We start from the raw sequence: 12,374 nt of genomic DNA, 5'->3' as shown, positions 1-12,374 counted from the left end.
TCATATGCGTGGCACAGCTATCTACCTATGCTTAGACGAAGAGGAGAACTATCATAATGAGTTACTCTGAAAATCTTTAAAAGAGCACAGAATGCCATACAATGGGAACCCACAAGCCTAATGTTAAACATGACATTATTCAACAAAAAAACTATAGTATTCATAACCTTAGTATTATATTAGCATTTAAGAAATTACCTACTAATACAAGCTTTTAAATGTTAACTGTAAGAAAAGCCAGCTAGGTCTTAAATAATAATGCTGGACAGTGGCCAGTGATTCCCCTAAAAACTTTTCCACCAGCGCTGAGGCTTGCAAGTGGGTGAAATGCTTACTATCGTACACCTTGCTCTTTTTCAGCATGTGCCCTACAAATTCAGTATTGCTCCTATTATCCAAACGCATCAAACCAGCCAAATCCAATTAAGGGGGGAAAAAAAAGATGGTGGTGTGTAAAGAGCAGAGGCCAGGAATGACATCAGCAGAGGAAAGGAAGCCATTAACGCTGGATGTGCTGCGCGTCTGTGTGCACTGCACAGACACACGGTGGCAGGGGCAACAACGTGGGCGGAGAACCCATCTTGTGTGGCTTTTGTTTCCTTAAGCTCGGTTCTTTAAACAGATTACACCAGTAATCTCTTTAGCACACTAGATTTGTATAGTATGGCTCTCTACGTGGGGGCTCCTTTGAAATGAAAACATCCACACAAGGATGTCGAGTGGACCATGTGAAAATCCGGCAAGTGAAAAAAAAAAAAAAATCTTTTGTTTGGTTTTGAAATGATGGAGGCCTTTGTCATACCCGTTTGAGCTAATTTGATTCATGCTGACATTTCTGAGCAAAAAGTCACACTTCAAAACACAGCCATTATCTAGCAGGGACTCCGCACCACAGTTGGACTGAAAGTAAATTGAAACTTGGCTGGCGAACAGAAGATCATCCACGAAACATCTTGACCATTTATAGGTCAGTGTAAAGGTTACTGTTCAGAGTTGGACATACTATTTGCAATTTCTGACAGGTGTATTCCAGAGTCCAAGTCTTTATCTGCAATCTGTAGATTTGTGAACCTGAGAAGGAAAAAGATACTTGCTGGAAAACTGCTTTCAGTACCTTTCAAATAACATCTAAGAAATTACATCCTGGTATTCATATATTATGCCATGGCTTATAATGGCAATTTATTAATTGAAATGCAAAAATCAGTATGAAAGCCATAAATAATGACTAAAGGTTCCCAAAGCGGTAATATAAATACCTATATTATAGGCTAATAGACAACCTGCCAATATTTCTTTGGCTGAGATATGACTGACGGTCCTTAAATTGACCTTACACATAATTACATCCTCAGTTACTCGTGAATTCATCCATAATGGATGCAAAAAAATGTATTTTCCTTCCATTTGTAGGCCTTCTCTGCTTTGAGGAAAATATTTTATCACTGCTGACACCAAAGTACATGCGTAAAATAGATATGCTGCCGCTGAATTTTACATGAGCACCTAAATAACTTGAGTAAGACAAGTGTTAGACAGTTGTTAATATATATATTGGGACAGTGCCAAAAAAATTTCAAGTTCTGCCTCTGTATTCCACCACATTAGATCTGAAATGAAATAATGAATATGAGGTCAAAGATATAGACTTTAAGGGTACAGCTATTTCTCAGCCAGCTATGTGTTGTTGCATCATTAGTTCATGCACAAGAAAGCTAAAAAAAGGTCTACCAATGATTCTAGGCGTAGTATTTGCATTGTAGTCTGTTGCTGTTGTCTCTCAACATGCGGACCAAATAAGTGTCAATGCCAGAAAAGCAGGCCATCACAAGGTTGAACAGAGATAGCGAAAACACTGGGTGTGTCAAAATCAACTATTTGATACATTAAGAAGCAAAAGCACACTGGTGAGCTCAGCAACAGCAAACCACCTGGTTGACCACAGAGGACCACTGTTGTGGATGAAGAAAAAACTCCTTTTCGACTGTTGACCAGATCAAGAACTCTCTCCATGATGTAGGCACAGACGTGTCAAAGACTACCATAAAAGAGGAGACTACACCAGAATAACCTGAGAGGGTTCAATGCAAGAAGCAAACCGCTGTTAAGCCTCAAGAACAGAATGGCCAGGTTAGTTTGCTAAAAAGCACATTAAAAAACTATCCTGGAACAAAGTCTTATGGACAGATGAGACGGGTATTACCCTGTACCAATGTGACAGAAAGAGGAAAGTGTGGAGAAATAAATTGCTCAAGATCCGAAGCACCCCCTCAACCGTGACAGAGAAGGTAGCATCACGCCTTGGGCATGTATGGCTGCCACTGGAGCTGGCTCACTTGTCATTATTGATGATGTGACTGCTGATGGCAGCAGTAAGATGAATTCTGAAGTGTGCAGAAACATCTATGTTGGGGGCGACATAGCTCAGGAGGTAGACGTTGTCTGGCAGTCGAGGTTGCGGTTCAACCGCCTGGCTGTCGATGTCTTGAGCAAGACACCTAACCCCCAACTGCTCTGGCGAATGAGAGGCATCAATTGTAAAGCGCTTTGGATAAAAGCGCTATATAAATGCAGTCCATTACATCTTATCTGCTCAAATCCAAACAAATGCCTCAAATTTCATTGGAAATTTGCTCAAAATACTGCTAAAGCAACCAAGGAGTTTTTCAGGGCCAAAAAGTGGAATGTTCTTGACTGGCCAAGTCAGTCACCCATCCTGTGTAGGACTGAAAATGTGATTCGCTTACTGAAGACAAGACTGAAGTGAGAAGGCGCCTAAAACAAACGTGAGCTAAAGATGGCCGCAGTACAGGTCTGGCAGAGCATCACCAGGGAAGATACCCAGCGTCTGGTGATGTATATAGGTAACTGCAAGGGATTTCCAACCACATACCAAATATGACGACTTTAAGATTATGTGAATTTGTTCTATTACTTTTGGACACCTACAACGGGGAGCTACAAACTGTCCTGTATATCACTATTGAGATCTATAGATTATCGAGTGAAAGCAAGATCAGACCTGTGAATACTAATCTGCGATCCTAAACTCACTGAATTCAGTCACACTTCCGAGTGGGGTTTTGTGAACTCTGGGCTTTGATCCAGCCAATTGCCCTCACAGTAATTCATCCTAATAGCTCACTGGCCAAATTAATTCTCACCCACACACTTCCCAAAATATTGAACTTAAGACATATAATTACTTACAAAAAAACCCAGAATAATTATGTAAATATATACTAGAAAAAACAACTCATGGTCTTCGGTAAGCTTACAGTTGTCACCTCTGCTACCGAGCAGTAATGGGGTCATGCCTGAGGGAATCCCGGACAGGGTCTGACTCATAAACCAGCAAATGGAGACAGAGAGAACACAACAAAAAGAACCCCTCACTCCACCCTTTAAAAAGACACACAGCAGGGGCAGTATATTTCCCTTAGCAGAATGGCGGTGTGAGTTTTCACCATTACGTTCAAGCCAGCCGAGCATAGTATAGCACTTGAAGACAGCAGATCTAAACAGCAAGATAAAAACCTGGTATACGGCAGCACTGCATCACTGTCACACGCACCCTTGAGCCTGCTCTGAAGGACAGCCTCTACGAAGAACAGACAAATCACACGGCAAAGCACTGAGCTGTGAGCAGGGGCTGATCTTCCAGATCAGCAGTTTGGTTCTGTAGAAACTCAATCAGAGTTTTTTTTTCCCCCCCTCTGGTCTGTCACCCAGTTCAAGTTGGCACAGACTGTTCGCATGACGCCCAGAAAAAGCAGTTCCATGAGTTAGACTGCTGTGGGTGGTTCTATGGCTGCTGAGAAGAATGTGGCAGCGGTACGGACACTTAAATTCTGAGAAGTTGCTTTTCTTCATTGAGCTTAAGAAACAAAGCAAGGGCATTTCAAAAGCATGCGGGATCTCGGAGGGCCCACTGTTCTGATTTAGTCATCTCTTTTGGAACTGGAGAGGCTTGTTTTAAAGATGCCAGTTCTCGCTTTTCTGTGGTATGTGACAGCCTTTGAGGATTTTTCCGGAAATATTCCGCTGTTACCTAATCCGAGCTCCTCGGACAGACAGCGGGAAGGCGAAGATAAAACTGAGGACCAAATAACAGACTCCAAATTCCTTCCAAAAGAATAACTGCACATCTCAGTCCCCTGTCAATGTAGATGCAACAATTATCCAAGGCTCTGCAAGCTTCATTCTGGGCACATTTGCATGAATTTAAATGTCAGAATGGATTTTGAAAGAAATAAATACGCAGTGCAAATCCCAGGTACTGTGTATGCACTGCACGAGGACAGGTGCTATTAAAATTTCCCCATTGTAAATGAAGAAGGGAGGGGGAATCACAGATGTCTGAAGAAAGGAGGCCCCCCCCCCCCCCTTTGAGGCACACGCAACGATGGATAAAACTGGGCTAAAAACGTGAATTTCGATGATCAATTTAAGAGAGCACCTGCTAAACACGTTACTTTCAAATCACTCACTTTGAAAGCCTCAAGGGGCTTCCCTGACTCGCTCTCAAGTGCGATCCGCAAACAAAACAGCGTGGGCCGGCTTATCGGAATCACATCTGCGCCCAAAGACGAAGGTATCTGACTCATTTTCGCCTGTGCGCTGTGAGCCACCCTGGCCATTCAGGCATAATGTGAGAACAGCCTGCGAGGAGGGAAGCGGGGCGGCGACGTCGCTATCTCCAGCCGGTCTAATGAGGCTCTGGGCATCAGAGCCAAATGGCACTGAGGCCCACAGTAACGCGGATCAGGAACAGAGCACCTTAGCGCTGGAGACGGCTCGATTGAACAAAGCGGGACCGCGAGAGTCCCGAACACAGGAATCACAAATTAATATTTCACGAAAGCCATATACTGTACGTTTACATAAGGTGAATAGCACATATTCCATCTGTTGTCGTTTACAAGCTTACAGGTTCAAAGAAAAAATGATAATGTGAGTCTCGTGGTATAGAAGCAGCTGTAAAGGGCTAGGTGCAGAAAAAAATGACATCATATTTTTTGTTCTAGTACAGTGTTTCTCAGCCCTGGTCCTGGGGACCCACTGCCCTGCATGTTTTAGATGTCTCCCTGCTCCAACACACCTGATTCAAATGAATGGGTCGTCATCAAGCTCTGTAGAAGGCTGATAACCGCCCATTCATTCAGGTGTGTTGGAGCAGGGAGACATCTAAAACATGCAGGGCAGTGGGTCCCCAGGACCAGGGCTGAGAAACACTGTTCTATTATCTGCCAGACAACTTGAAACTACATAATTTATACATAAACTAAATGTTTAGTACATTTCACTATGCATTCAGACAAATGGAAAACGGAGAATTGATTTTGAGGCTTGTTTCATTTGAATGACCACACCCATGCATCCCTTGCTGCCTTCAGAACGTAGTACAAAATTAGCTTTTATCGGCACCAAGCTTTGAAAACCTATTAGTAACTGTCCATTAACGGTCATTCCGAAGTACTTGTAAAATTAATACATGCGCACGATGTCCTTTCATATAGCCTACATGGTTATTTGCAATGTAAATGTGCACTTGCAAGAATCAACATAGCCTACTCTGAACTCCATCACATTCATTTTTTTATTTTTATTGCCAGGTGATTTATACAGAATTGAAGATCCCAGCCAACACAGGGTTGGGCGCATGTAATGGCTTAACAACAAAATGCTGAGTACAACTGCACTTGGCCATTTCAGACATAGAAAATTATCAGCAGGGACAAAGTGTCTTGCAGTTTGAGTACCTTTAGGCTAGCAAGACAGATGGTAACATGATAGAGACATTGTACCACTGACATTTCAAATGTCGCAAATATATCATTGGCTACAGATTATAATTTTGGTTTCTATGCAATGAGTAGGTAGGTACTGAGTAGCAAACACACATCAGTCTATTAACTTGCATCATTTAAATCTTTATACTTTGAAAAAACTCCAATTATAAACAGTGGCCACTGACCACCATTCAAATCAAGTGTCCAGGAGCCAGGCTGAAACATTAATTCAGACTTTCTGAGTCAACATGCTTTGTTACTGTACATGACCTGTTCTCTACATCCCCAGGACATATAATTAGGACTACCATAATAAATCTGTAAACTGCATCTTAAAGAAATAAATGCTGAGATGTAGCTAGACTCCACAGGCTGACACGCTGCCTTTGTACGTGTGCGTGTGTGTGCGTGTGCGTGTGTGTGTTTGTGTTTGTGTGTGTGGTGTGTCTGTGTATGTGTGCTTGTGTGTGTGCACGTCTGTTTGTGTGTGTGGTGTGTGTGTGCGTGCGTGTGTGCGGTATGCGTTTTGTGTGTGTGCGTGCGTGCATACGAGCATGTGCGTCAATACTTTGGGCCGTCCTTTCATTTAATTTGATAAAAACGCATAGACACAAACACACACCTATGCTGAACTGGCTCCATAGCTCAAATGGCCTTTAAAGCATTCCAAAGGAGAGTGAAGTGCAAGTGCGATAAAGACTGGTGCCTCCTGCATACAGCATGACTCAGCAGGTGAATCATCTTCAATGCAACAGATCACAAAACAGACGAAAGGTTCCTCAGGCAAACGGCCATTCTGCTGCTATACAAACAAACCCTGAGAACTTCCAAGAACCAGAAATTAATTCCAATGAGTTCACAGCAGCTGCCTCTAGCCTGTTCACTAAATGACATTAAGTTCCATGGTATATACCCACTGCAAATTACTCTTGACCTTTGAAATATGAATTTGAAAATCCGGGGGACATCAACTAATTTTTAACCGAAGAGCAATTCAGATGAAACTCAGAAGTCCTAATATAAATACTGGCACTAGCAAATCTCTTGATGATGATTTTGTCAGCTTTTGAGAACAGTAATATGTATGAGGCCCACACCAGCAGTCACAGAGTCATGACTCATGCTTTGAATGTGTCGGCCATTAAGATGCTGCTGTACAGGGAAATAATTTGGAGCAAGCCTGTTCGGCTAAATAGCCAAGTTATAAAAGGACTCTTATTTTCCCAGAGCGCACACTCATTCAAACAGCGACAGGATTTTTCCTTTGAAAAAAAAAAATCAATAAAAGCAAGTGTTCAGTTCTTACACAAATTTGGTGATCACTAAATGTAACACTTGTGAAAGAAGAAAACTCCCAGAATTGCTTAGCGGATTACACTCATCAAGTACTTCAAGTTTAAAAGTACAAAATCATATATATATCTGGAATTTTTATTTAGTCATTTCTGTACGATAACGGCTGTATGTTTCTTGAACATGTATTCAATTGAACTGAATTTAGACCCATGGTGTACTAAGTACATGCATTACATTTTCATACTCCATCTTTTTAGACATTGTAATTTTATATGGTTGTGGGCAATGTCCGAGAGTAATATTATTAATTCCTCTAATATGTAAGCACTATGAAAAAGAATCAATAGTTTTACCGCTACTGTAAAATCTTTATTATGTGAGATATCGTTGATTCCAATATGGATGAGTTTCAAGAGGAAAAAGAATAAAAATAAGGATGGCTGCAAAGCAAATTACAGATCACCAAACTCAAGTAGCCTACAAGTACCCGTCAACTTACAGACTTCATCCATCAGGGACGACAGATACCGCTGACTATACACAAAACATACACTCATCTGCAACAGGCTCAGTATAACAAATGCAGTACTGAAAGCAGGACTTTAAACAGCATCTGTCCCGCTATTAAAGCACTGTGTGATTATGAAACTGCCGCCAGGCGCGGTTTTCAGAGAACTCATTTCGGAATGCATTTCGTAATGGCCGCTGAGGTAAAATCAAAGCAAGGCGTGGTGCCACAATCAGCTCTACAGATGCCCTTCGGCAAAGCATTGGCACCTGCGCCGACAGGTGACTCAAATTCCAGCCCGAACGAAAGGCCAGGCATCCAAATGACTTAAACGGAAACCAGAGCTCTGAGTGATGGCTTCCTCCACGGGCTCTTTCTCACAGTCTAACCTCAAAGTGGAGAGCCAGTAAATTAAAAAATCCCTCCGAAGGAGCTTGGGAACAGACAAATGACCACCATCGACAACTTCTCCTTGCGTGCACAATTTGCCTCATCACAATTTACAGGGAGCTATAAGCAGAAGTGCTTGGAGGGTTATGAAACGCACTTCCTCCAAACAACCTAGGGTCACACAATGCACTTCAGACAATGCAATCGCTTCTTCCTGTTACTTCAGCTGTCCCTGGGGCTAGGACAGCACAGGCTAATTAACTTCACTGTCATTTTACACATGTGGATCAGCAGTCTCTCTATCCATGTCCTTAAAAAAAGGGATTCGCTAGTTTCCATATAAAAGTGGGTCCTCTTGTTGATTTCAGAAGACAGAAACACTGTTTATTTGGTAAACTAATGATCAATAAAATATGTGGTCCTGCGGTACCGTTAATGGTGAAAATGTTTCATTGGGATTCTGAGCAAAAACAATATTGACAAAAAAGAAAGCACAAGGTGGACAAATGATTTTTCCAAAAATTAAAAAGTAAACACAATTCCAATACTGATTACAGGAGAGGTACACACTTTATCCCACATTAGTCTGTGTATCTATACAATGCAATGGGAGAAGAAAAATCTACACACATCAGCCTAGCTACTAAGAAAACGGGGGAGGGGGGCAGTATCATGACCCCAGGCAACTTCTCCAAAAAGCTGAGTAAAAACTGGAGCACTCAAAAAAAGCTTGCATGTAAAAAAACGTAATTAAATAGGAACGGAACAAATATTTAGACACAACAAGCATTTTCATCAGAGTATACACAAATGAAGTGAGGATGGGCTTACAGTATATACCCTTGTGTTTGCCATTGCTTGGCACCAAATTTATTTAACTACACACAAATACAGCTTCCAGTAGATTCAACAGTATTTATGAACACCAATGTAATAAAGCAGAAGAAAACTAGGACATAAACATTACAGGTTATTTGTACATTTTAAGCAAGGAGACAGGGAGAATGTATTTAGAACCTTTGTGCACTGTCCAACATATAGACCCAAAATGCTTCCCAATACCCAAGAATTTAAGAGTAAAGGCAACACCACAATTAGCACCGCTGCTACGGCGTGCAATGGCACATTCAGAGGCTATTCTTATTACAGATCGTGGCCTCATGTAGGGCTCTCTTTGTCTGCCGAATACATCCAGTAAAATCTTGTGCCACAGCGAATAACAGAACCGGTTTCATATTGTTTCCACATTTTGTATCTGCACAATGTTAAGGTCGAGCTCTCTCATTTTTGGTACCTTGTATGGAGCAGTAAAGCGACTCATGTTTTCCTGACCCAATTAATGAAACCTGAAACCTCCGTCTCTCCACAGAAGCTATGGTGCATTGGAAAGAGCTGGTGAGCTCTCATGTAATTGGCCAATCCAATCAATTTTTATTACCATCCTCCATCAGGCCACAAGTGCCCAGAGAAGAGGCCATTTAAATATAGCTTTCACTATTACCCTTATTCTCATTGGCTAAGGACCAAGTGTATGTTCGGAAAATGCATTATTCTAACCACTGGTTGTCTACTTTGCTTATTTCCTCTTCTCTACTGGGCTTGTGTGAATAAGGGACGCTGTACTGTGGTGTGCGTTCACTGGCTCAACCTGGAGAGGACTGTTCCGGTGAGGATGCATGTTCGGTCTTGAATTTTCTTGTAATTTTGAATCTTTCTCCAGTGTCTGAGTCCACGCATCTCTCAGCCCCTCTAGGTGGGTGTTGGGTAAATTCTTCTTGCAGAATGAAATCAATATGCCCATGAACACTTGTGTTTATGTAAACACAGCCATTGCCACAAACAATTTGTTGACACAAAAACATATGTTCAGTATTGGAATAACAAATATGTGGTTTGTTAATCCAGCACTGAAAGGACCTGTGCAACTGGCCATCAGCCCACAGCAAAATAAATAAATAAATAAATAAATAAATAAATAAATTAATTAATTAATACATTCACTTTCGCATCTAATCAAAGTCAATCAGGAGTATTCTTGATAGCAGGGACTACAGGCTTGAAATCAGACCAATGAGAAACTCTGATTCAGCCCAATGACACCAACATTAGATTAGTTCATACGGGCTCTTTCATTTGTGACCAGCTGTATGTGTGGGAGCAGTTCTGTGGCAGAAATTGAATTTCAAAATATTTTCAAATCATAAAATGACCGGAAGCGCGCGCTTCTCTTACACACACACGCCCGCGCGCGCACACACACACACACCGATGGGTGGACACGGTGGATATATGAAAAGATGAAGCATGAAATCACTGCTTCATCGTTACTTGAACTAACAACACATTAGGCCTACTGTACTGTCAATGTATGGAATGTAAAAACAAGAATGCGGTCCTTGAAGATGTCCCTTTTTTTAAAAACCTCTTGATCAGAAAAAGATTTCACAATAACTGAAAATGATTGTTGTATTTTATATAGCCAATGTAATATCGGAGGTAGATAATCTGAAATTACGTGAATGAGAACCCACATGGATAACGGAAAAAACGTCTAACACAGACTGAATGGGGTTATTGGAGGTTACACATATTAAAACAACAAAGACTTAAAAAAAAATTGTTTATTTTGATGAAATAATTTGATTTCGCATACAGCGATATCCTTTTATCTTCAATTATTGTGCAATAAAGTACCGGCACGTGACACTAACTTCAAAAACAGCGCCAGTGAAACAATACCCAAAATACTGTATTTTAAGGAAGTCAGTCAAATATTGTATTATAAGGAAGTCAGTCGACTTGGTGCATACGAATACCGTATACCAAACATTTCAGAAAGCGGTTGGCAATTTCGTGAGTGCACTCTCATCGGAACCTTATGTTTGAGCCGCACGATTTCAAGACATGTTACACATATAGGCTGTCACAAAGGGAACGGCGGCGAGCACCGCATGCCAACGACGGATGCTAGCGTGTCTAACGGCTCACTTAAACAATTATTAGAATATTTCCTTAAGTACGGTAGCTTTACGGTAGGCTATAATAGATAATAATGCCGCGGGCTTACAACGGATCTTCACCTGTCTGCTTGCTGATGGAATTAATATAATAAGCCTGCCAGTGGTAGTGTAGGACACTTACAGCTAGCAACCTGCCTCGATAACTTGTCATGTCCTATTGTTCTGCACAGCGTAGCAAAAAGTCAACCGAGTAATTTCAATGGGGCGGTATAATGAGTGTAGCATTCTTGCCAATGCTTATTGGTTAACAGATTTGTGTTGATGCGAACAAAAAAAAAAGTTTCTACTCACCCTTGAATGCTGTCCTGGAGTAGTGTTTTTGAGACTGCGGATTGTAGCCGACTACTGTACTGTCCTGCGAGAAATAATTTACCGCAGTGTTACACCTCTAGCTCAAATGCATGTTTAAGTCGAACATAGCAACAAGCAAATTTCATTTGAACAAGAATATTTGTTCTCAAACCATCCCTTTGTCTTTCACTAATACACACGCCTGCTTGCCTACAATTTCATTCATGCGTTTAAACGTTTCCTTTTCCTACCCCTGCTTCCGTGCTGTACAACTGCATTTGCTAGCGCTTAGTGCTTCTGACCGCTTTCACTTTCCCTGTTTCTCCATTTAAAGGAATATGCATAAGCCTACAGTGAAGGGATACTGCCGGCTAACAACAACCGGTCGCGTATCGACCCAGCGCAAGGATATGCAATGAACTGCAATGAACTTTTATGATTCGTCAAATATTTTTTTTCAATGTCTCACGTTGGGTCCTAAGATCCGTTAGATACAGTATGTTATGGGTGTTGATATACTTGTATGAGCGTCGCTTATGCTAACGTGCCGCTTCTATTGGGTTGTAGCCTACGTGGGACTGAATCTGACTTGTCAATCAAATCGCTACTATCATCCATTGATATCCACCATGTCTAATCGACAAACAAGTTGAGTGACATTTTTTTATTTATTTTGCCCATAAAGAAAGTCATGTCGGTTTCATGTCGTAATTGCAACAGTATTGCGTTAGTTTTTTGTTAACGAGCTTTTAATTGTTAACGCAATTTTCATTGTCTTGATGACAATACATTAGAAAATGTCGTGATTACTCTAAAAGGAACAAACATGCTGCATCTGTGCATGTGTGAAACTGGAAAATATGCGAGGGACTAAACTTTGTTTCTTATCCTCAAAATGGCATTCTCATCATTACTATATATTTTAAACCCAGACTATTGCATGTGGCTGCAATTACTATAGGCTGTGTCCTTGTGGCATACAGTACAAGTACTGCATTTGGCGTTTTTATTTTTATTTTTCTTTCTTCATCAAAATGCCCACCCCTAAATTTTTTATTAGTCTACAGAAAACAAGCA

At 41.2% G+C, this 12,374-nt stretch overlaps 1 protein-coding gene across 6 annotated transcripts in view; it reads right to left on the bottom strand.

The window, feature by feature from the left end:
- Positions 1–11,724, bottom strand: part of camkk1a (calcium/calmodulin-dependent protein kinase kinase 1, alpha a) — a 78,163-nt gene extending 66,439 nt beyond the window's left edge. For 2 of the 6 annotated variants that reach the window (XM_064352210.1, XM_064352209.1), the window contains exons 1-2: positions 11,549–11,724; positions 11,298–11,361 (exon numbers count right to left, since the gene is read on the bottom strand). The gene's annotated coding sequence lies outside the window, so the exon portion shown is untranslated. Of the gene's footprint in view, positions 1–11,297 lie in introns of all 6 variants that reach the window. The other 4 variants (XM_064352208.1, XM_064352207.1, XM_064352213.1 and 1 more) reach the window with 2 other exon arrangements.
- Between the last annotated feature and the right edge of the window lie 650 nt (positions 11,725–12,374).

This window comes from Anguilla rostrata, chromosome 9, assembly GCF_018555375.3.
Source record: "Anguilla rostrata isolate EN2019 chromosome 9, ASM1855537v3, whole genome shotgun sequence".
Lineage (NCBI taxonomy): Eukaryota > Metazoa > Chordata > Actinopteri > Anguilliformes > Anguillidae > Anguilla > Anguilla rostrata.
The sequence above is the reverse complement of the archived record's forward strand: the minus strand, read 5'-3'. Positions and strand labels throughout refer to the sequence as shown.